This window comes from Desmodus rotundus, chromosome 5, assembly GCF_022682495.2.
Source record: "Desmodus rotundus isolate HL8 chromosome 5, HLdesRot8A.1, whole genome shotgun sequence".
In the NCBI taxonomy this organism is placed as follows: domain Eukaryota; kingdom Metazoa; phylum Chordata; class Mammalia; order Chiroptera; family Phyllostomidae; genus Desmodus; species Desmodus rotundus.
The window spans coordinates 87993937-88016770 of NC_071391.1; the positions used below are offsets into that span (position 1 = coordinate 87993937).

The 22834-nt window shown below is 39.1% G+C and overlaps 1 protein-coding gene and 2 pseudogenes across 7 annotated transcripts in view; 2 read left to right on the forward strand and 1 right to left on the reverse strand.

Moving 5' to 3' along the window:
- The window catches only part of SIK3 (SIK family kinase 3), a 307559-nt gene that overhangs the window by 278735 nt on the left and 5990 nt on the right, over window positions 1–22834 (reverse strand). The gene's annotated exons all lie outside the window — the stretch shown is intronic.
- On the forward strand, window positions 2076–9329 carry LOC128781117 (small ribosomal subunit protein uS8-like; annotated as a pseudogene).
- On the forward strand, window positions 18084–20756 carry LOC112314371 (glyceraldehyde-3-phosphate dehydrogenase-like; annotated as a pseudogene).

Consider the following 22834-nt stretch of genomic DNA (forward strand, 5'->3'; position numbering starts at 1 on the left):
CTTATTATATGAAGTATTAAAGGGACTTATCTAAGAAAAACAAGAAGATCAAAACTATGAACAGTAAAATGACAACAAACTCACAACTATGAACAACCAAACCTAAAAAAAAAACCCCAAACCAAAACAAACTAAGCCGATAACTAGAACAGGAACAGAATCACAAATGGAGATCACAGGGAGATTTATCAGTGAGAAGGGGGGAGGGAAAAGGTACAGAGAATAAGTAGCATAATTGATAGGTACAAAATAGACAGGGGAAGGTTAAAAATAGTACAGGAAATGTAGAAGACAAAGAACTTATATCACAGGTGGCAAATACAAGACCCGAGGGCCAAATCCAGCCCTCCACCTTGTTTTATCTGGCCCAGCACCTTGTCCGTAGTTAAGGAGTAGTTACATTTATACAGTCCTAAAATTACATTCGGCCCTTTGAAGGCAACGTCGAGGCTGATGTGGCCCCCAGTGAAAATAAGTTTGACACCCCTGATATATGTACGACCCATGGACACGAACTAAGGGGTGTGAATGTGGGTGGGAGGGGGAATGCAAGGTGGAGGGGAATAAAGGGGAGGAAAATGGGACAAATGTAATAACATAATCAATAAAATATATTTTTAAAAATAAAAACATTTCCATATAAAAAAAGTGACGTTTAATATAAGTAAAGTGGGCTGGAGCTCAGAACCCAAGATATCTAATCTGAATCCAGATCTACCATTGAGTCACTCACACTTCATTAAGGTCATTAACTCTGAGTGCCTCAGTGTCCCTTCCCCTTTTCAAAATAAAAACGTTAGCCCTTGCTGGTGTGGCTCAGTGGACTGAGTGCCAGTCTGAGAACGGAAAGGTCACTGTTTTGATTCCCAGTCCGACACACATGCCTGGGTTGCAGGCCAGGTCTCCAGTTGGGATGTGCAAGAGGCAATCACCTATTGATGTTTCTCTCCCTCTCTTTCTCCCTCCCTTCCCCTCTCTCTAAAGATAAATAAATAAAATCTTTTTTAAAAATAAGAAATAATAAAAATATTAATTGTGGTCCTTAAACAGCCCCTTTCAGACACTACAAAAATGAAATATTTACATGAAAAAGAATCTAAGAGTGATACTGTCAAGTTACACTCTCCATGCAAGAGCATGCCACTAAGAATACACATTATCAAATCAGATTAATAAGTAATAATTAGGTATATTAAAAGTAAAAAATGAATCCCCAAAATGGCTCCCTATCACCTATAATATCAAGCCCAAATATCTCAGCTAAACATTCATAACCTGTATTAACTGCCCCCATCCCCTCTATCTAAAATATATTAATCCAAATCCATCTACTCTCGCCAAAACATACTGTTTTCCTTCCTAGGACATACTGTCCTCAAACTACCATCAGGAATCCACTGCCTATTCTTTGTTTAAAGGTGATCCCAGATGGGCTCTCTCTGGAGCACACCCACACCTTTCTTCCCTCTCAGGTATGCATTTTCACTTTTATCTCCTAAACTCTAAGGGTTCCCAAAAGACCTGCAACCAGGGGAACAGTGGGTAGCCTCAGCTTGTCCAGATTTACCCCCTGAACCTGTGTCCAAGACCCTGTTTTCTATGACTTTTCAGTGAACTAAAGCAGCCCCCGCCATGGCTCACTTCTTTCCTATAGTGTTCCTTCTTTCCTAAGGAGCCAAAGCACAGCACTACCTAGACTTCTCTCCTGTTGCTTCTTCTGCCCTAAGCTCTTCCTTTGTTTCACTGTCCCCAGCTTTAATAAATGTACCCTCAAAATCAAAAATAAATAAATACAGGTGATCCCAAAGTCCACTGGATTAATAAAAACTCAGCTTATCCCTAACCCAAAATGTTCTTTCCTTTCTCTGAATTTCTAGTGCTTAATCAGCACTATAAAATAGGATATTTAATTTTAAACCATATTTTCCTATTCTCTAATTGTGGTTTGCTTTGTAAATCTTACTTCTTCACCTACAAAAAGGAAAAGACTTAAAGATGGAAGTATGACTTCTGCCCCACTGTAACTTACCACACTGTCAGGAAGACAGTTAACTAGGGTTCATTGTTCTCTCAGTGATGCTGTAGTACATACTTGAGAGGGTAGAAATCTGAATTGCATTCCATTTGGCAACATCAGTAAAAATCTATGCTTTTACCTGCCCCATCTGGAGTTAAGTTGGAAGAAGGAAGGTTTGACAGTTTTATAACCAAGTTGTTTGGCTTGTTTTTTTTCAGTTTTTACTGTGAAAACTTTCAAACATATGCAAGAGTAGAAAGAAAGAGTATAATGCACCACCTGTACCCATCAGCCAGCTACAATTATAAACACACAGACATTTGTATCTACACTCCTGACCACTTCTCCCAGAAGATCCCAGATATCTTAATATGTCATCCATATGTGCTTCAGTATATATTTGTAAAAGGTAAGCACTTTTTCTTCTACATATGACAATATTATTTCCCCACCTAAAAAGGATAATACTCTGGCCCGTGTGGCTGAGTTGGTTGGGTGTTGTTCCGAAAAGCAAAAGGCTCCCGGTTCAATTCCCGGTCATGGCACATGCCTGGGTTGTGGGCCTGGTACCCAGTTGAGGCATGTGCTAGAGGCAACCAATTGATGTTTCTCTCACACACTGATGTTTTTCTCCCTCTCTTTATCTTTCCCTTCTATTCTCTCTAAAATAAAGAAAATCTCTAAAAATAAAAAATGCTTTTTAAAAAAGTAAAATTCCTTAACGTCGAATATCCTGTCAATTCAAATCTCCCTACTGTCATATAATTTTTTAACAGTCGGTTTGTTCAAGTCGGGATCTAAGATTACTTCAGGAGGCAATATGGTTTTCTCTCTCCTGCTCTACTCCATGACTTTTTACTCCTTCAGTTTCAAACACTTACTTTCTTAATTTTTAAGTGTAGGTGGAAGAGCACTGCCTTTCCCAGTACCCTCTACTTTCCTTCTTAATAAAGAAAATATCCCTTCTTATTCCCAATCCTGAAGTCTGCCTTTACCTCAGAGCTTTTACACATTCAGAAAAACGTTTAATTCCATGGCATAGCCTTTTTTCCTTCACAGTTAAGTTGCCATATTTCCTTTACTACTCAGGCAGAGTTTTGAACTCAAATATCACATAAATGTAAACAATATAGGCCCCATTAAAAGATTATTTTGTTTCCATTAATCCTTCTTTTTTAAAGATTTATTTATTTTCAGAGAAAAGGGAATGAAGAGAGAAAGAGAAGGAAAGAAACATCCATGTGCAAAAGATACACTGATCAGTTGCCTCTCACATGCCCCCAACTGGGGACCTGGCCCACAACCCAGACACGTACGCTGACTGGGAATGGAACCAGTGACCCTTGAGTTCACAGGCTGGCACTCAATACACTGAGCCGCACCAGCCAGGGTTCTATTAGTCTTTCTAAGGGGCTCAATTCTTTAAAAAAAAATTTTTATCCTCTTCCACTGCTTTTTTTTTTCACTGCTTTCAGAGAAAGAGAAACATTGATTGGCTGACTCCCATATGCGCCTGGACCAGGGATCCGACCCACAACCTAGGGATGTGCCCTGACCAGGAACTGAATCCACAACCCTTTGGTTATAGGACGACACTCCCACCAACTGAACCACACCGGCCAGGGTAGGAGCTCAATTTTAAATTTTAAGTTATTACGCTGTCACTTCCTGTTTTAAGTGAGTTAATATTTGGTAGGACATTTAAGCCTAAAATATTACAGGCATAGTGCTAAGAGATCAGCATTAGGTTAGCTCTATTCCTTCGCCATGAAATTCATCCCTCATTAGTCATAATTGGAACCAGATTAGAAGCTATGCAATAATCAGCTCAAATGCATACAGTGAATCGGTGGGGTCATTCTCATTAATTTTTAGCACAGGTTAACAGAAGCAGGCAGCAAATGTTAGGCAAACAACTGGAATGACTTTCTTTGAAAGTATAATCAGCACAACTACTTCTAAACCCCAAGAGTTAGTAACTTGGACATTAAGCAGAGCAGACTGAATCAAAACTCTTTTATTAACAACTTGCTTGGGTCAGCATTATGGAGGACAAAAAAAATTGTATGACAGTCTCTGCCTTTAAGAAACATACACTCTATGAATTAAAAAGCTGTGGTACATTTACACAACAGAATACTACTTGGCCATAAAAAAAAGAAGGAACTCTTACCCTTTGCAACAGCATGGGTGGACCTGGAGAACATTAAACAAAGTGAATAAGCCATGCAGAGAAAGACAAACACCATATGATCTCATTCATATGTGGAATCCAATGAACAAAATGAACTAACAAGCAAAATAGTGACAGACTCATAGAGAGCAGAATGAGAGCAGTTGGCAGGGGCAGCAGGGGCTGGCTGGGGGTTGGAGGAACTGAGCAAAAAAGAAAAAAGAGAGAAAGAACTCATGGTCCCAAACAACAGTGTGGTGATGGAGGGGATGGGGATAGGGATGGAAGGGGGGTGGAGGAGGGTAGAGGGGCATAAACACTGATAGACAGAGACACAATACCACGTACAGATGATGTGTTGTAGAATTGTGTACCTGAAACCTGTGTAATTTTGTTAACCAGTGTTGCCCCTATAAATTCAATAAAAAAAGGAAAAAAAAAAAAAAAGGAGGTCTAGGAAGTAAAAAAGAAACATACATTCTAGCTAATAAGAGGACAATATGATACTTCAACAATTAACCCTACAGTATGAGATATATCAATAAGCACTAAACTCTGTGAATCAGATTTAAAGTAATGTAGCTCATAGCAGGGATGGGTCAGCAAGGGCTAAAGAAGTCAAAGAGAACTGTGAGAGGTCAGAAGGGCTGAACCTTGAAGGCAGGGCAGGGTAGGAATTAGTAACATGTCTCTCTCTTGCTCACCACTCCATCCCAGTGCCTGGCATAGTGTCTGGAACACAGTACACACTCAAATATTTCTGGGTGAATAAAAGGAGAAACAGAAGGAAGAAGGAAGGGAAAAGAGGAAGGGGAAAAGGGCATTCCAGAGAACAGATTATTTTTTAAATGAAAGATAAACATGGCAATTTTATAAAACAGTAAACAAAGAATGGTGAGAAATTAGGTAAAACAGGTAGAATGACCCCAAACCATGCATGGTTTTAAAAGTCAATGGAAAGAGCTCTTTCCGCCATCTTTCCATGCCACCATAATGGTGCACATTAATGTCCTGGGTGATGCTCTCAAGAGTATCAACAATGCTGAAAAGAGAAGCACACGCCAGGTTCTTATCAGGCCGTATTCCAAAGCCATGGTCCAGTTTCTAACTGTGATGATGAAGCAAATTTGAAATTATTGATGACCACAGAGCTGGGAAAATTGTTGTGAACCTCACCGGCAGGTTGAACAAGTGTGGAGTAATCAGCCCCAGATCTGATGTGCAACTCAAAGATCTAGAAAAATGGCAGAACAACCTGCTTCCATCCCATCAGTTTGGTTTTATTATACTGACAACCTCAGCGGGCATCATGGACCATGAAGAAGCAAGATGAAAACACACAGGAGGGAAAATCCTGGGATTCTTTTTCTAGGGATGTAATACACATGCGCAAATAAAATGCCTCAATGGACCAAAAAAAAAAGTCAACCAAAAGAAATACAAACTGATCTAATCTAATATTAAGTACTAAAACGAGTATGTCCAGAAAGCACATTCTGTCATGTTTGCACTTTTTAAGAATACTAATTGAAAGTGCAAATTGCTATTTTTTCCTAAGATGGTCATTTACCTTTGTAAAGTTATTGGGCATAACCTGGAGAGTGTGTTAACATTCCTCCAGAAGAGAACTAACACCACTGGCCAATACAGATGAATGATTCTCCCTTCCCCCTGAATATTTTTACTATCTAGAAATGTGACTGGGTTATTAGTAAGGTCAGTTTCTTTGGTAGCTGTTAATCAAATGCCTGAGACTCACCACAATTAAGGCAAAAGACAGGTGAGTGTAACCCAGCAGAAAAGCCAGTGACTAATGCTGAATCACCATTTCTAACTCATTATTCCACCAAAATGTCAATCTCCCATGTTAACACTCTTCTACAATGGTCATTGGAAGTACATTAAAGTATTACCCAATTAAGTGTTCTCCAATATTTTGCAGGATAATTTTAAGGATTGGGTACAAATAAAATCTAGTCAGGCCTAACATTTATAAACTAAAATTTAAGTCAAGGAGATTCTTACCTCCTTGACTTAACAAATAGGAGGAGTATATTTATGATTATGATAGTCTCAATGTGTATTGGATTCCCCAGACATTCCCCCCAAAAAAGTTCCAGGTCCTAGCTTCCACCAGCTAGGATCTTCAGTGACAGCTATATTACCTTTATATATAAGGACTTTAGGAATTGCAGTCTAATGGGGGAAGGGGACACTGGAGAATTTATCTTAAAGCTACATATGTAATGCAAGTGCATTACTTTAATTTAAATTACCATATATGCATATTCAGAGTGAGTCTGGCTTGCTCTTAGCATTTCCAATGGTTATTTTCCTTAGCATTCCTTTTAAAGTCTTTCAGCCCAAATCATCCTAACAGATAAGTTGTCTGGTTACATATTAACACTGTTACAATGGCAGTAGAATTCCACTGTTCAATTTTGGTGCCTAACACCTGGTATATGAAAAGAACAAGTCTTACAGTCATATAGATCTACTTATAAATTTCAGCTTTACCACTTAAAGGTTTGTGACCTTGGCCCAGACCAGCGTGGTTCAGTTGGTTGGTCACCCCACAAAACAAAAGGTCACCAGTTTGATTTCTAGGCAGGGCACATGCCTGGGTTGCATTGTGTGTGTGTTTGGTCCGAGGTCAGAGTGCATACAAGAAGCAAACGACCAATGTTTCTCTCTCTCACATCAGTGTTTCTCTCCCCTTTTTTCTCCTTCCATTCCCCTTCTCAAATAAATAAATACTTTTTTTAAACAAAAAAGGTTTGTGACCTTGGACAAGTTACCTAATTGAACTTCAATTTCCTCAAAGCAAAACAGGTATAACAACAGATACTTGGCAAAACTGTTAAGAGGTTAGCACTGAGGCAGGATAGAAAGAAGTTAGAGAAAGCTATCTGCAAGTGGAATGAGGAAGTAGGAATGGACATCATAGGCCAATAAGCCCCTAGGTCCTCTCACCAGAGCTCCTACCTCCAAACATGATCAAAGGGAAACAGAAGAAATTACTGCAGTGGTTGCAGAAGTCAATAAAAACTAGCTAAAACCAGATCAATCTATGATGGAAGAAAAATTCACTGGAAAAATCACTCCATAGCTCATTATACCATTATTATTATAATGAAAATTGGCACTGCACGTAAGGGTGGGGGGACCTAAGAACGACAAAGACCATGACACTTCCAGAACGAATCATATTCGTTCTTGTTAGAGCTCGTTCTAACCAAAAGGCTGAGACCTCTACACCACAAAGTTCGGGAACCATCCGCCTCTGGAAACAGAAACTCCCGAGAACTGGCTGACCTTGGCACACAAATCACTGGCAAGCTGGCCCGCATCCACTTGCGCACTTTAGAATCTTTCAAAGAGGCACCCTGAGCACATAGAGGAGTGGGGGTGGGGGAGGCAGGTAGGGTTAGGGTTGTGAGGGGCCACGGTGGCTTGTCCCAGGCTCACCCCATGATCCTATCTCCAGAAGCCTGAGTCTTGGCCTCTTTCTCTCAACTTAAATAAAACTGGCTTCCACTTTCACTCAGACTCATCTTGAATACTTTCCAGCGAAGTCAATAACCTGCAGGTCACGGAGTGCTTAGGGGCTCCATTTTGGATCCACCTCTGGTGACAGCATGAATTACATGAAGTATCCAAAACATAGTAGGCACTTAGCAGATAGTAATTACAATGCAAGGCTGATAACCAGGCCTATCCTTAGGTTTCCAAATAGTGTAAACTATACAATGAAAGCATGAATCATCCTCTCTCTAGTCCAGTGAGATGACTTACCTATCCTTTTAAAGTTTTACCTGCTCCCCAGAGGAAGAAGGCCCTCCCAATATTCAGTCTTCCAGCCAAAATTAACATTGCAGCTGTATCTTTGTCATTAGCATGCTATTGCCCTTCCCCCAACTCTGAAGCCTCTAGAAAATCCAATGTTTTCACTATTGCCTGTTTCTGTTTTATGGCCTAGGCCAAATGTGTTCCCTTCACAGATTTTGACTACCATTTGCCTCCAGTCGATTCTAGAGAACTCTTAAAGTCCCCAGTTTCTTGAGACCCGTGTTTTGGCTTACCATACCTACTACTGTACTCCAAAATGGCAGTCAACCCATGATGCTCGGCAAATGCCTATTTGCTTTTATATAAGACTGTCACAGGCTGATAGCCAGGTGTTTTCTGGCAAATAGGATCCTAATTTCTAGAATGACAGGCACATCCCTCTGTCTCTCAAGTTTGCCTCACGCAGATTTATTTCATCTTATTCTACCACCACTTCCCTACATCCCCACTTCAGTATCTGCTTTTTGGGGTAAAGCAGATACTGAAGTGGGGATGTATGCAGAGATACTCAAATAGGAGTTAGAAATTTTGGTCCTTCCACCTCTACCTCTACCTCTGCCACTCAAAGTAGTTCTGAAGGGGTATCTACTTACTTCTGTGTGAAATGCTGTGCTCACCTCACAGGACTGCAGTAAGACTCAAATAAGACATTTGTGAGCATGTTATACAGATCTAAGATGTTTTTATAACCATAACAAATTTCTATTTGATTTGACATTTACTTCTGAATATAAAACCCTAACATATTTTTTAAATCTTCTAGCATTATTTATATTAGTAAAAAATTGGAAATAGCCATCTATAAGAGTACTAATTTTTTTAATATGACAAATTCTTTCATATTATGGGAATAATGCACATTTTTTTAATTATGAAGCTCCTTCTACAGTTATATGTAATAATCCTTGACACGATAGTGAAAAAAGATGCAGACTAATGTGTAGAATTTACAATTTGTTTTAGAAGAAGGGTTACAGTCAACAGTTATACACATTTAATGGCGTACACATAAAATATCTCAGGATGTGTAAGACACTGATAATACCAACTGCCTACGGAAAGAGACTCTGGATGGCTATGTGGTATTATGGGCAGGATCTGCATTTCACACTTTTGTAGCTTTTAAAATTTGGAGACCCTACTCCCCCACATGGGGGTAGGAAATACATCTCTTCATACCCCTATATGTGAAAAATAGTATGAACCATTAATGAGGATGATCATATATCTGACAGCATATCATTTCCTCAGCCAGCCTCAGCGTCACTCACAATTACACCACCTAAAACAATGTTCCCTTCCATGCTCTCACTCCATCATGCGACTAGAGTTAATTTTTCCATCTAGTCACACTTCCTGACTTGCTATTGATGTGTCTATCTGCTATGCATTTCACACTCAATGCTATGTGTAAACTCTTGCAACTTACTGTCTTTAGGGTTCATACTAGAAGGGCCCTCTGAACTGTTACATTTTCCGCCTTCAGGGCTGGTCAGGGATCTACCCCAATGTTAACTTTTCCGAACCAAAGACTGAATTCTGCCTCTTAATCACACAAGATTCACCACAGGACCCAAGGAAATCACTAATTTGAGCCACAGCGATTAGATAGCCACAATGCAGACCATTCCCATTTTGAGGGAAAAGTGAATTATGTTAATTTCCCCTAATCTGGCAGAAAACTACCTCTTCCGAACATTGAACCTTGCAAAGTAATTCTTTCATGGGGCTAAGTAAAATTTACCAACGCAACATTCTCCCAAACTTACATTTTAGATGATAATGGCCTTAAACATACATGACTTTGATCATGTTGCAATGCCATTAGAGGACCTAAAACACTGCTGAAAACAGAAAGCACTCAAAAGTGCTTCCTTCATTCTTGCTTTCCTGTGGCAAACAGGTTATTTTGGGACCAAGACTATGAAGTAGTACTTTGTTGACCATGAACTTCATCCTCTGAATATTCCTTTCACACTCAACCTTGGTTCTTGCTTTCTGGCACAAAGCTACAAAACCTCAATGGAATACATAATGAAACACTGGTCATGCCTTTATTGCAAAAAGGTCAAGCCTACGAAAGCTTTCTAACAGGTAAATCTCTTCAATGAAAGCATATATAAATTTGTTGACTCATTTTACCTTTTCTCTTTTTCCAATAGCTACTCAATATTTGCTTTCTTTGGAGCAAATCCTCAGTCAAATACAAAGGCCAACTACCTACCAAAGCTCAAATACAGACAAGTGTTTTTGCAAGCACAGTAAATCTCAAGAGTAACTAATCAACAGGAGATAACATCTACTAACAAGCTGCTTACTGGTGTGCTGGGGCAGTTAACTGCCTAAAAATCTCTCAGTTAAGATTAGCTTTGAGAAAAAGAAAAAATACAATTAAAAGAAAAGTAGGCAAATTTTCCACCAACAGAAAACTTGCAAAATGAAGAATCATGTAAGTCGGTTACTCCTGCCACACAGAAACTCTTTATTCAAAGGGTTATTTTCAGTGGTACTTAATTCCAAGATGAAGAGGAAGGGTCCCAAACAAACCTTATTTAAGTACTTTTCTCCTTTAATCCTTCTAAAATCTATGGTTAGGCTTATTAAGGAAAAGTCTAAAAGAGCTTGACAAAACAGTTGCTTTTTTTCCTTTTTTTCTTTTTTAAAGAAAATGAGTTATCTTCTGAAAATATACTCATAAATTATTGGGTTGGCCAAAAAGTTCATTATGTTTTTTTCCATAAAAGACATTTTTAATTTTCACCAATGACTTTATTGATTTGGATATTATGAATACGTCACTATTGGCTTCTAGTGGGTAGAGGCTAGGTGTCCTGCTAAACATCTTCCAATGCATAAGACAGCCCCCACAGCAAAGACTTACTTGGTCAACAGTACCAACAAACTCCACAGACCACTTTTGACATATTTGAGCAGTCACAGCACCTTTTCCATACACTACACCAATCTTTTTTTGTGTTTCAGTTGCTTTTTTACCTTTCTTGAAGTAATAAAATATCATGCACTAAAAATGTTGCATATCTTCTTCCATCTTCAATATTAAAATGGCTGCACAAAAATTCACCAATTTTGGTAAGTTTTTTTAAATGCACACTGAAATGACAGCTGTCACAATACAATCTAACAAAATTGTTTTGAATCAAGTTAAAGATAACTGCATACTACTAGAACCCTCGAAGGGAAAAAAAATAAATGAACTTTTTGGCCAACCCAACAGAAGTTATTTAGAAGCACTCCAATGTTCCAATTGAAAAGAAAATTAGGACTTTATCACAATAGGTCTGCCTTGCTCCATTGGCTCTGTTCCCCAGATATTAAATTTCTCTACTTTAAACTTCTCTTATACTCATAGGACCTTAAAGTTGGTTTCCTCATAATATATGACAGTAAACCCCAAGAAAATGCCCTATTTCAGACATAAGAATTTCTAATGTTTCACAGAGAAAAGAAGGCTGCACTAAAGAAAAAGAAAATAATTATTTAGCAATGTTACCTGAACTTCACCCAAGTTAGAGCCAATGAATTGACCTAATACTGCATGCCACAGGAAGGAATGCACAAGGTGAGAAATCAACGTCACTAAACTGAATTCTGTATACCACTTTTAAGCAATCTCTTTTCCACTATCTGCTTTGATGTCAGCTGGATGCCAACACAACTTCTTGATGCCTTTTCTGCCACCCTTTCTGTGTATCCTGCATTAACAGATTGTGAGAAACAATGTTTTTCTAGAGATGCCAAGATTATAAAATGAGAATTTTTTAATAAAGATTTTATTTATTTATTTTTAGGGAGGCGAAAGGAGAGAGAAAGAGAAGGAGAGAAATATCAATGTATGGCTGCCTCTCACACTCACCCTACAGGGGACCTGGCCCACAACCCAGGCATGTGCCCTGACTGGGAATCGAACAGGCGACCCTTTGGTTCTCAGGCCAACACTCAGTCCACTGAACCACACCAATCAGGGCTAAAATTAGAGCTTTCAAAAATACACTTAGGATGTGAAAAGCCAGAACTAAGTATTTTATATCCTAGAATAGCTTTCCAGCAAGTAATACCTCAAAATCATTTCTACTTTGCAGGCTGACTCTCACAATGGATTAAATGTTTAATCAGTAAATTAAATCAGTGTTTTCTAAGGGATAGTAAGTTTTACTAACGGAGATTACAGTGCTTCCCTAACTGGTATAACATACTTAAGAATGTCTGAGAATATCCTTCCAAATATACCGTAAGTACTATAAAATTATAATAATTAAAGCTGTAGTGTACAGTATTAAAGCAAGCAAAGACAGTACAATCAATGAATTACGAAAGTTCAAAAATGTAACCAAACATCAGAAGAAATTGCAAGGTTTCTGTTGGAGAAATTGTAGATAAAGTAGTTTTCTAAAATGAGGAAAAATATGGGTTATTCAATAAATTGTATTGGGACAGTGAATTGGGACAGTTCCAGCAGAAGAGAGTCGGCTGGAAAAAAGATTCACTCACTCTATAAATGAAGGAAGGGCCTTACCTGAGGTGAGCACTGCGCTAGACCTTGAAAATAAGGAAAAAAATTATACAACCAATCACCCTCAAGGAGCTTACAGTCAAGTGGGAGAAGAAAGCCATTAATAACCACAAAAAGAAATGTAAAATTACAACTCCAATAAATCCCACAACTAGATCCCTCTCTCACTAGGCTTAAACCAAAATGCATTCTATATGAAGCAAAGATCTAAATTTAAAAACAAAACAATAAGAGAACCAAGATGGCAGCGTAGGTAGATACACTGCACCTCCTCACACAACCAGAACTGACAGAAAATCAAATGGCAAGGAAGTCCGACACCAAGGAGATAAAAAAATAAACATTCACCCAGTCAGGTAGGAGGGGCGGAGACGGGCAGCAGGGGCGGAGAGGACTCCAGTGGCCGTGGCAGGACCAAGACTGGCGGAGTGTGGGACCAACGGGGCCGGCAGTCTGACCACTAGCAGACCCTGCGGCCCCACATTTGCGCATAGACAAACAGGGACGAACGGCGGGGAGCGAAGCAGACCTCATAACCCAAGGCTCCAGCTCGGGGAAATAAAGCCTCAGACCTCTGATTGAGGGCACCCGTGGGGGTTGGGGCGGCAGCAGGAGAGACTCCCAGCCTCACAGGAGAGGTCGTTGGAGAGACCCACAGGGGCCTAGGGCGTGCACAAGCCCAACCGCTCAGGAACCAGCACCAGAGGGGCCCAGTTTGATTGTGGGTAGCGGAGGGAGTGACTGAAATATACACACAGCTTTTGAGTATATTTCTTCTTGTTATTGACTCACAAATCATTACATATAATAAATTTTTTGCTTAAGTTCTTAAAACTAAGAAATCAACATTAAAAATGTTAGTGCTGCAAACAAAACCATCACAAAAGTAGAAAGACTACTCACAAAATAGAAAACTTCTGTAAGTCATATATCTGATAAAGGAATTGTACTCAAATACATAAAGAATTCTTATAACAACAATAAAGGCAAATAACCCAACTAAAAATGGGCAAAAAAAAAAACCCTAAATAGACACTTTTCCAAAGATCTACCAATGGCCAGTTAGGGCATGAGAAGATGCTTAACAACATTAATCATTAGGGAACTGCAAATCAAAACCACAATGACATACCACTTTACATCCACTTGTATGGCTAGATCAAAAAGAAAGAAAATAAAGATTTGGTGAGGATATAGAAAAAATCAGAATCCCCATACAGCAATTTCTAACCTTTTCCATCTAAAGGCACACATAAACTAATCACTGAACTTCTACAGCACACCAAAAAAATTTATTTTTCGCCCTGGCTGGTGTGGCTCAGTTAGTTGAGCACAGGCCCACAAGCCAAAAGGTCACCAGTTAGATTCCCAGTCAGGGCACATGCCTGGGCTGTGGGCCACATCTCCAGTAGGGGGTGTGAGAGAGGCAACCACACTTGGATGTTTCTCTCCCTCTCTTCCTCCTTACCTTCCCCTCTGTCTAAAACTAAATAAATAAAATCTCTTAAAAAGATGTATTTTCTGCCAACCTGACAAAAAATACATATTTAATATAATTTTGGTTCATTCACACTGAACAGCTACTATTGTGTTGGCTGTTGTCATTTTTTTTATTTGACAATCTAAAGGAAAAGAGGTCAGTGCCCAACTAAATAGTCAGGTATTGCATGTTTTAAAATTCCTACGGCACACTGGTTGAAAATTGCTGCCCTAATACAATATTGGTGGGAATGTAAACTGATGCAGACATTTTAGAAAAGTTTGGCAATTCCTCAAACAATTAAAAATGGAGTTTACTAAATGATCCAGCAATTCCACTCCGAGGTAAATATCCAAGATAAATGAAAACACACATCCACATAAAAACTTACACACAAATGTTTATAACAGCATTCTTCGTAACAGCCAAAAAGTGGAAACAATGCAAAAGTCCATTGACTCATGAGTGGATAAACAAATGTAGTATACCCAATCAATGGAATATTATTCGGCCATAAAAAGGAATGAAATTCTAACATATGCCACAAGACAGATGAACCTTGAAGACATGTGCGAAGTGAAAGAAGACAGACACAAAAGACCATATAATTTATTCACATGTAATTTCACTTCCATGTAATGTCCAGAATAGGAAAATCCATAAAGATTTAATTAGTGGTTCTTAGGGCTGGGAAAGGGAGGTTGGGGAAATGGACAGTGACTGCTAATGAGTATGCCAGTTCTTTTAAGGGGAGTGAAGATGATCTCAAACTGACTGTGGTGATGGCTGCACAACTCCATGAACATGCTAAAAACATTGAATTAGATGAATTATATGGTATATGAATTATATCTCAGTAAAGCTGATATACAAATATACAGGGTCTGGCAGAAGTAACACCTGCTTGAGTGTGGTTGGTAAGATAATAATATTGGTATAATAATTTATAGTTTTAACTTGAACATTTCATCTAAAATGTCATTTGGTGTGCTTGAGTGTGGTATTGTTATGTTACAAAATTACATGCTTATGATTTTGTAATAAAATAAGGGTCGTTATTTGTGCCGGACAGTGTGTAATAAATGAAAAAGAAATGGGAAGCTCCATGAGGTTAAGTGATTTGCCCAAAGAAAACTGCTACACTAGTAAAACAAACTGGAAAGGTGGCATGACTCCCACACCAATGCTCAGTTCAGTTCATTACTACAGAATGCCTCAGGCAATTGTGATAGGCCAAAAAGATTCCCCAAAGGCGTGGGAAAAGAAGAAAACTGTGGTACTAGCATAAAAAAAAGCAAGAGAAATTTAGGTAACACAAACGGAAATGTGATTTTCAAAAGCTAATGTGACTCTAAAATGGATTCTTGACCTAAAAAGAAATTTAACAATCATTGATGTAAGACATTGTGAATAGTATAACACAGCCCCTTTTATTAGGATCTTAATTAGAGCAAGGCACTGGATGCAGCTGCTGACTGAAAAAGGAAAAAGAAAATGGTATCAGAAGGGGCAGCAGGCTGAAATCACTGGCCACTCTTCTGCATATGCCCAATAGGCCAATAAGTAACATGGGTCAAACAGGTTAATCTCGAGGACTGTAAACTGCTTTAAAGAGATACCAAAGTATTATCCCAAGATTTAATTACCTCCCAGAATTAAGATATTCAAATACTATTGTGGTATGTTATCTCTGCAGCTGACTTGGACACAAAGATCGCTACTGGAATATAGCTGCCCCATTTGACTAGGGTAACAATATCACTGTTGATGTAGAAATAGAAAGTAAGCTAAGAGCATACAATCACTGAAAACATTATTTTGGGAGTTTAAAAAAATCAACTACTGAAAAAACTTATCTATTGTCAGAACACTATTTATGCAACATTAGAACATTTTGACAGAAGCAAAGGGCAACAGAAAGCAAGAATGAGAAAAGAAATCCTGCAGGTGCCCAACTTACCCCTCTAAGAAATACACAGCTCTGCTCTTGTCTTCCACAATAAAAACAATTCTGTTTCTTGTGGCATATGAACAAAGATTTTTTTTTGCCAGGAACAGAAAACAACTCACTACATGAAAATGTCAACTTGTTCTATACGGAATGCTACGCTGGCAGTGAGCAGATATAAACCATTTAGACAAAGAGAGTTTTAGCTGTTTCCTCAGCAAATTTTTAACATCACTGGCCCTTTAACAAATTCAGTTCAGTTCATGCAAACTCTAACATAGTGGACAAAAATAGCACCCTGAAGTATACACCACAAATAAAGATTATATAAAATATCTTGTCTTCAAATTTCTAACAACTTTGGCTTATTTATATTTTTAATGCAATGATTTTAGAAAGAGAGAAGTAGGGAGAGAGAACAAGAGAGAAACATTGATTTGTTTTTCCACTTATTTATGTATTCATTGGTTGATTCTTGTATGTGCCCTGATTGGGGATCAAACCAGCAACACTGGCATATCGGGATGACAATCTAACCAACCAGTGTCTTTACAATTTTAAATTAATGTAGAAGCTCTCCTAACCCATCTCCCCTCACCCAGCTTGCCAAAATAATCAATACTTTCCCTTCTCTCTGTAAAACAAGGGTGCCCACAGCATGCAAACTGGTCCCAATTCGTAGCTACTGTTATTCCTACATACTTCCACTCCCCCACTCATTAAGTTGCATGCTAACCAAGAACTGTGTTTTCCCAAGCTATTTATACCAGTTGCTCTCATTATTATAGCTATATAATTAGGTAAGCAAACTGACAGGAAATCACCAAGAGCAGAAAGACATGTTTCTATGAAAACTAAGTTGAACGCTTAAAAAGATGTGGTGAAGTCAAATTAGATGTGGGTGAGACAAGTGTAAAAGATTGAGGGGGAAATCATAAAACCCAAGAGGGATTCTGTACTCATACAGCTTCACAAATGCCTTTAAATTCCTACTCTTCTTTTAAAAAGCAGAAGAACCCTAGATGGTGTGGCTCAGTAGATTGAGCACTAGCCTGTGAACCAAAGGGTCACCGGTTTGATTTCTAGTCTAGGGCAAATGCCTGGGTTTCGGGACAGGCCCCCAGTGGGAGGCACAGGAGAGGCAACCATACACTGATGTTTCCCTCCCTCTTTCTCCCTCCCTTCCCCTCTCTCTAAAAGTGAGTAAGTAAAATCTTAAAAATAAAAAACTTAAAAGCAAATCAAAAATGGAAATCTTAGATAATGAACTATGGGTATGTTTAATGCAAACATGATGAAGGAACTCCGAAGTCATTCAGCATACAAAGAAAGGCCTTGGCCCAACATGAAAAGATTAGCAATTTTTTCTTAAACAAATTGCAAAGAAAAAGAGGACGGAAAACCTAGTGAGGAAAACAAACAAATTTTAAAAAAACACTTAGGGGACATCAATCAATTATAATGCATAAATTTTATCTAGATCCTGATTCAAACAAGTAAGTGGTTTAAAGGAAAAAATATATATACATACACATATATAATCAGGGAAATTTTAACACTGCCTTGATATTTATTTAATGACATTAAGGAATTATTGTTAATTGTTTTACATAGGATAATGGTACTGTGGTTATGTTTATTTGGAAAAGAATCCTCATCTATTTAGAGATACATGCCAAAATATTTATGAACAAAATGACAGGATTCTAGGATTTGCTTCAAAATAAACTAGGAGAAAAGAGAAACAGGAAGGAGCATAGATGAAAGTTTGGCTATGAGGTATTAACTGCTCATCTGTGTGTGTGACAGGGGATCATTATACTATTCTCTTTATTTTTGTTTGTCTGGAATTTTCCATAAACACTTTTATAAAGATTAGTGAATGAATGCTTATATATATACTTTTAAGTTAAAATGAAATATTGAAAGTATATATGCATCAGTATTTTTTATTTCCCTTCTTTCTTTGTTTTTTCCCCCAATTTACTAAGCAAATTATAATCTAAACTTACTGTATAAGAGGCCTTCTACCGGAGATTAAAGGAAATAGCATATCATCATATGCCCAAAATAAACATTAGTAACCCCAAAACATTCTAAGAACAGTATCACCATATGATCTACCATATTTTGCCATGTACAATGTGCACCTTTTTGCCCAAATTTTTAGGGAAAATGAGGATGTGCATTATACATGGGTAGTACTAATTCCGTATCTACATAAGTGGTTTTAATTCTTCAAAAGTGTAACTCTAGGCTCTCTGCTCCTCCTGTTCAACAGACAGCGCATCTTCCTGCACAGTGCCAGCAGCCTCAATCCTGAGATACGATGGTGAAGATCGGAGCGAACAGATTTGGCCTGGTCACCAGGGCTGCCTTTTACTCTGGCAAAGTGGACGTTGTCGCCATCAATGACCCTTTCATTGACCTCAACTACATGGTCTACATGTTCCAATAAGATTCTACTCATGGCAAGTTCAAAGGCACAATCAAGGCTGAGAACAGGAAGCTTGTCATCAATGGAAAGTCCATTTCCATCTTTAAGGAGTGAGGTCCCGCCAACATCAAATGGGGTGATGCTGGTGCTGAATATGTTGTGGAGTCCACTGGTGTCTTCGCCACCATGGAGAATGCTGGGGTTCACTTGAAGGGTGGAGCCAAGAGGGTCATCTTCTCTGCCCCTTCTGCGGATACCCCCATGTCTGTGATGGGTGTGAACCATGACAAGTATGACAACTCAATTAAGATTGTCAGCAATGCCTCCCGCACCACCAACTGCTTGGCCCCCCGGCCAAGGTCATCCGTGACAACTTTGGCATCGTGGAGGGACTCATGACCACAGTCCACACCATCACTGCCACCCAGAAGACCGTGGATGGGCCCTCTGGCAAGCTGTGGCGTGATGGCCGAGGGGCTGCCCAGAACATCATCCCTGCTTCCACTGGCACTGCCAAGGCTGTGGGCAAGTTCATCCCTGAGCTGAACGGGAAGCTCACTAGCATGGCTTTCCGTGTCCCCACCCTCAACGTGTCGGTTGTAGAGCTGACCTGCCTCCTGGAGAAAGCTGCCAAATATGATGTCATCAAGAAGGTAGTGAACCAGGCATCAGAGGGCCCCCTCAAGGGCATCCTGGGCTATACCGAGGACCAGGTTGTCTCCCTGCGACTTTAACAGTGACACCCACTCCTCCACCTTCGATGCTGGAGCTGGCATTGCCCTCAGTGACCACTTTGTCTAGCTCATTTCCTGGTATGACAATGAATTTGGCTACAGCAACAGGATGGTGGACCTTGTGGTCCACATGGCCTCCAAGGAGTAAGAGCCCCATGGACTACCAGCCCCAGTGACAGGAAGAGAGACCCTCAGCTGCTGGGGAGTCCTTAACCCAAACTGATCCCCCAACACACGGAGAATCTCCTAACCTCCAGTTTCCATCCTAGATCCCCTAAAGAGGGGAGGGTTTTAGGGAGCCCTGCCTTGTCATACACCATCAATGAAGTTTACTGCACCCCCCCCCCAAAAAAAGTGTAACTCTAGAAAGCAAAATGATATCCGTGTGCAAAATAATACCATGGAATATGACCATTGGTTTTGTTTCTAAATATAAATAAATAACTGAATTAAAAAATTAAAATGAAAGATTTTTTTCCTGAAAGTTTGGGCCAAAAACATTGGTGTGAGTTATACACAGCAAAATACAGTAATTACCCTTGAAAATCTATTCAGTAATGTGTACAGTGCATAAGGCAAATCCAAACACAACAGGGCTGCTGCATCACCAAATTTATTACATAATTATGTATTTTAGTCTCCACCATCTTTTCACCATTAAAAAGAGGAAAGAGTAATTTACAACCTTCATTAATCTCTGATATTCTCACTCAAGTTCATCACACTTTAAAAAACCAAAGGTTCCGGTAATCTGAGTCTTATTTCTCACTGACCTTTCTTCTTTCCTTCATCAATTTCTCCAACGTAGGTTTATGTCTCTTTGTGAAAGATCAATGGACAATGATAAAAATGAACTGAGCACTGGTTGGTGTGGCTCAGTGGACTGCGTGCCGGCCTATGAACCATAGGGTTGCCAGTTTGATTCCCAGTCAGGGCACACACCTGGGTTGCAGGCCAGGTCCCCAATAGGGGGCACCCACACAATGATGTTTCTCTCCCTCTCTTTTCTCCTCCCTTCTCCTCTAAAAATAAATAAATAAAATCTTTTAAAAAAATAAATAAATTGCAGGGTTTACTTCAGACATACTAAACTTCTTAGTAAATAAAAGTTTGAGATATGGCAAAAGTAAATTACTTGCCCAGAAAGGTGAAATCTCCTTAGCTAGAGATTTGTGAGAAAAAGGTACAAAATTGCTTCTCCCTTCCTTTTCAGCTTCTGGGAAATGAGGCTGAGTATTTTCAATCTGGTTCCTACCTCTCTAACAACTTAAATTCTGAGATGAAATATAAATATTATTAAGTGGCCAGAGACTCCTCATCTACAGTGAACTGCACATCTCATAAACAGAAATACAGGATAGGGCAAAAGTAGGTTTACAGTTGTGAGTATGTGAAACACGAATTTATTCTTCTATTACTATTTATTCATTATTATATTATTTTCCACATGAACAACTATAAACTTCCCTTTGCCCCACCCTGTATGTCCTAACATAATTTCGCGATGGCTCATCCAACAGTTTTGTACTAATCGATAGAACTTCATTGTGACTAGATCCAAAAGCTCTTTGAGGCTAATTCATACAAGACTGTCAAGGCTTCTCAAAAACACTGTCTCAGCCACTTGTTTAACAATTATGTATTACATCAGAACAAAAGTCCACAATAATGCATATAACTTTCATCCTCTGGATGTTGTTGGCCATCCCCAGGATAGTGTGACTGTCCTGTATTATATATAATCCCAGAAGGGGCCAAGCTACTCACTATTAGAATGGGTCAGGGATTTACCTGATAGGTGAGGTCATTCACCAGGGAACAGATGTAGCTGTCAGACCAAAAACTAGAACCACGTAAGAGAAGCCCTTAGGTAAGTTGTTCTCTTGGCACTTACCTGTGTCATCAAGGTATGTATCTTGGTTATCAGTCCTCTTAATGTGTTATAAGATGGCACCATCCCCTGAAAACTGGTAGTGATCTGATAAGTGAGAAGTCCATCTAAGAAAAGTACCTTCAGCCCTGGCTGGGTGGTTCAGTTGGTTGGAGTGTCATCTCATACACCAAAAGGCTGCAGGTTCGATCTCTGGTCAGGACACATACCTAGGTTGCTAGTTTGATCCCCAGCTGGGGTGCATAGGGAAGGCAACAGATCAATGTTTCTCTCTCACATCTATGTTTCTCTTTCTTTCTCTCAAAAAAAAAAAAAGGAAAGAAATCAATAAACATATCCTCAGGTGAAAATTAAAAAATAAAAAAAGAAAGGTACCTTCAATGATAGACCAAACCAACCCAAGAACAAAAGTATAATTACTCATATTCACTGGGTTAAGTAAACAAGATTTAGTGACAAAAGAAAACTATATAAGGCAGACTGTGTTTATGGTCATTGCCTTTTTCCCCCTCTTAACTTCCTTAGTATTTTGAGAGGCTTTTTTGACACTTTATCACGTCAAGGGGGCAACAAAGAGTATTTGAGTAGGAGATTTAAGAGCAAAGCAATGGACCCATGAAGGACTGCTGGTAAGTGGTACGGGTGACAAACTGAAATAATGCCAAAGGATAGGTGAAATACAATGTTGCTATAGACTCTTCCTCCTACTTGGAAAATTTTCCTCTCATCATGATACCTCATTTCTGGAATTTGACTTAATAAAGAGTATAAATATCTTAGGCTTTAACTAGTAGGTATATCATGTTTCTCTATCAAAAGATCAAGTGCTCAGAAGGTAAGGGCAATGTTTTCTATGAAGGAGTCAGGGTAGAGTTAACTAGAAATAAGGATGCCTGATTCTAATTCCAGCTCCCATACTAACTATAGGATTCTGGGCAAACAGATGGAGGTGGGGAAGATACCGAAGGGAGTCATGAATCTAATAGGTAATTGGTGTAAATTCCTTTAATAGCCCCTAAAGGCTTGAGATTCTAAACTCCATTAAGTCCATCTTTCTAGACTCTGGAAAGAAAGTATTGGAATAGAAGGTCTTTAAGATCTCTTTTGTGTCCAAAAATCAACAAATATTTGCTGACTGATCACGTTTATGTGCAAAACATGTGCCATTCTCTTATTGTGTGAAAGAATGTAAGTTGTTAAAATTGAACACCTCCCCTATATGAAAAATGCATCAGAAAAAGTTTTACCCTTAACCATAAAATAAACAACATGACTTTTTAAAAACATAGATCAGATGTTAGTGCTCTGCTTTGATATCTCCTGATAGCAATGTTGTTTCATACCCAATTCCATAAAATGGACTATAAACCTATATGATCTGGCCCCTCTCTATCTTCCTGATTTCATCCCTTACCATCCTCCCCCTTGTTCACTAATCTCCAGGCCACCATGACCTTGGGTCTAATTTTTGGAAAAACCAAGCTCTTTTCTACCCCAAAACCTTTGTACTTGCCATTCCTTCTGCACTGACTGTTCTGCCTTCCAGAACTCCCCAGGCTGATGCTCTTTCTCATCATTCAGGTGTCGGCCCAAATATCACCACCTTAGAAAGGCCTTCCCCCACTCTATCTGAAGAAGTGTTCTTCCCTAGACACTCCAGCCCATTTTTTCCTTCATAGTATTCATCACTATATGAAGTTATTTGTTTACACGTTTCTTATCCGTCTCCTCCCATTAGAAAGTAAGCTCCACTAAAGAATTCTCATCTTTCTTG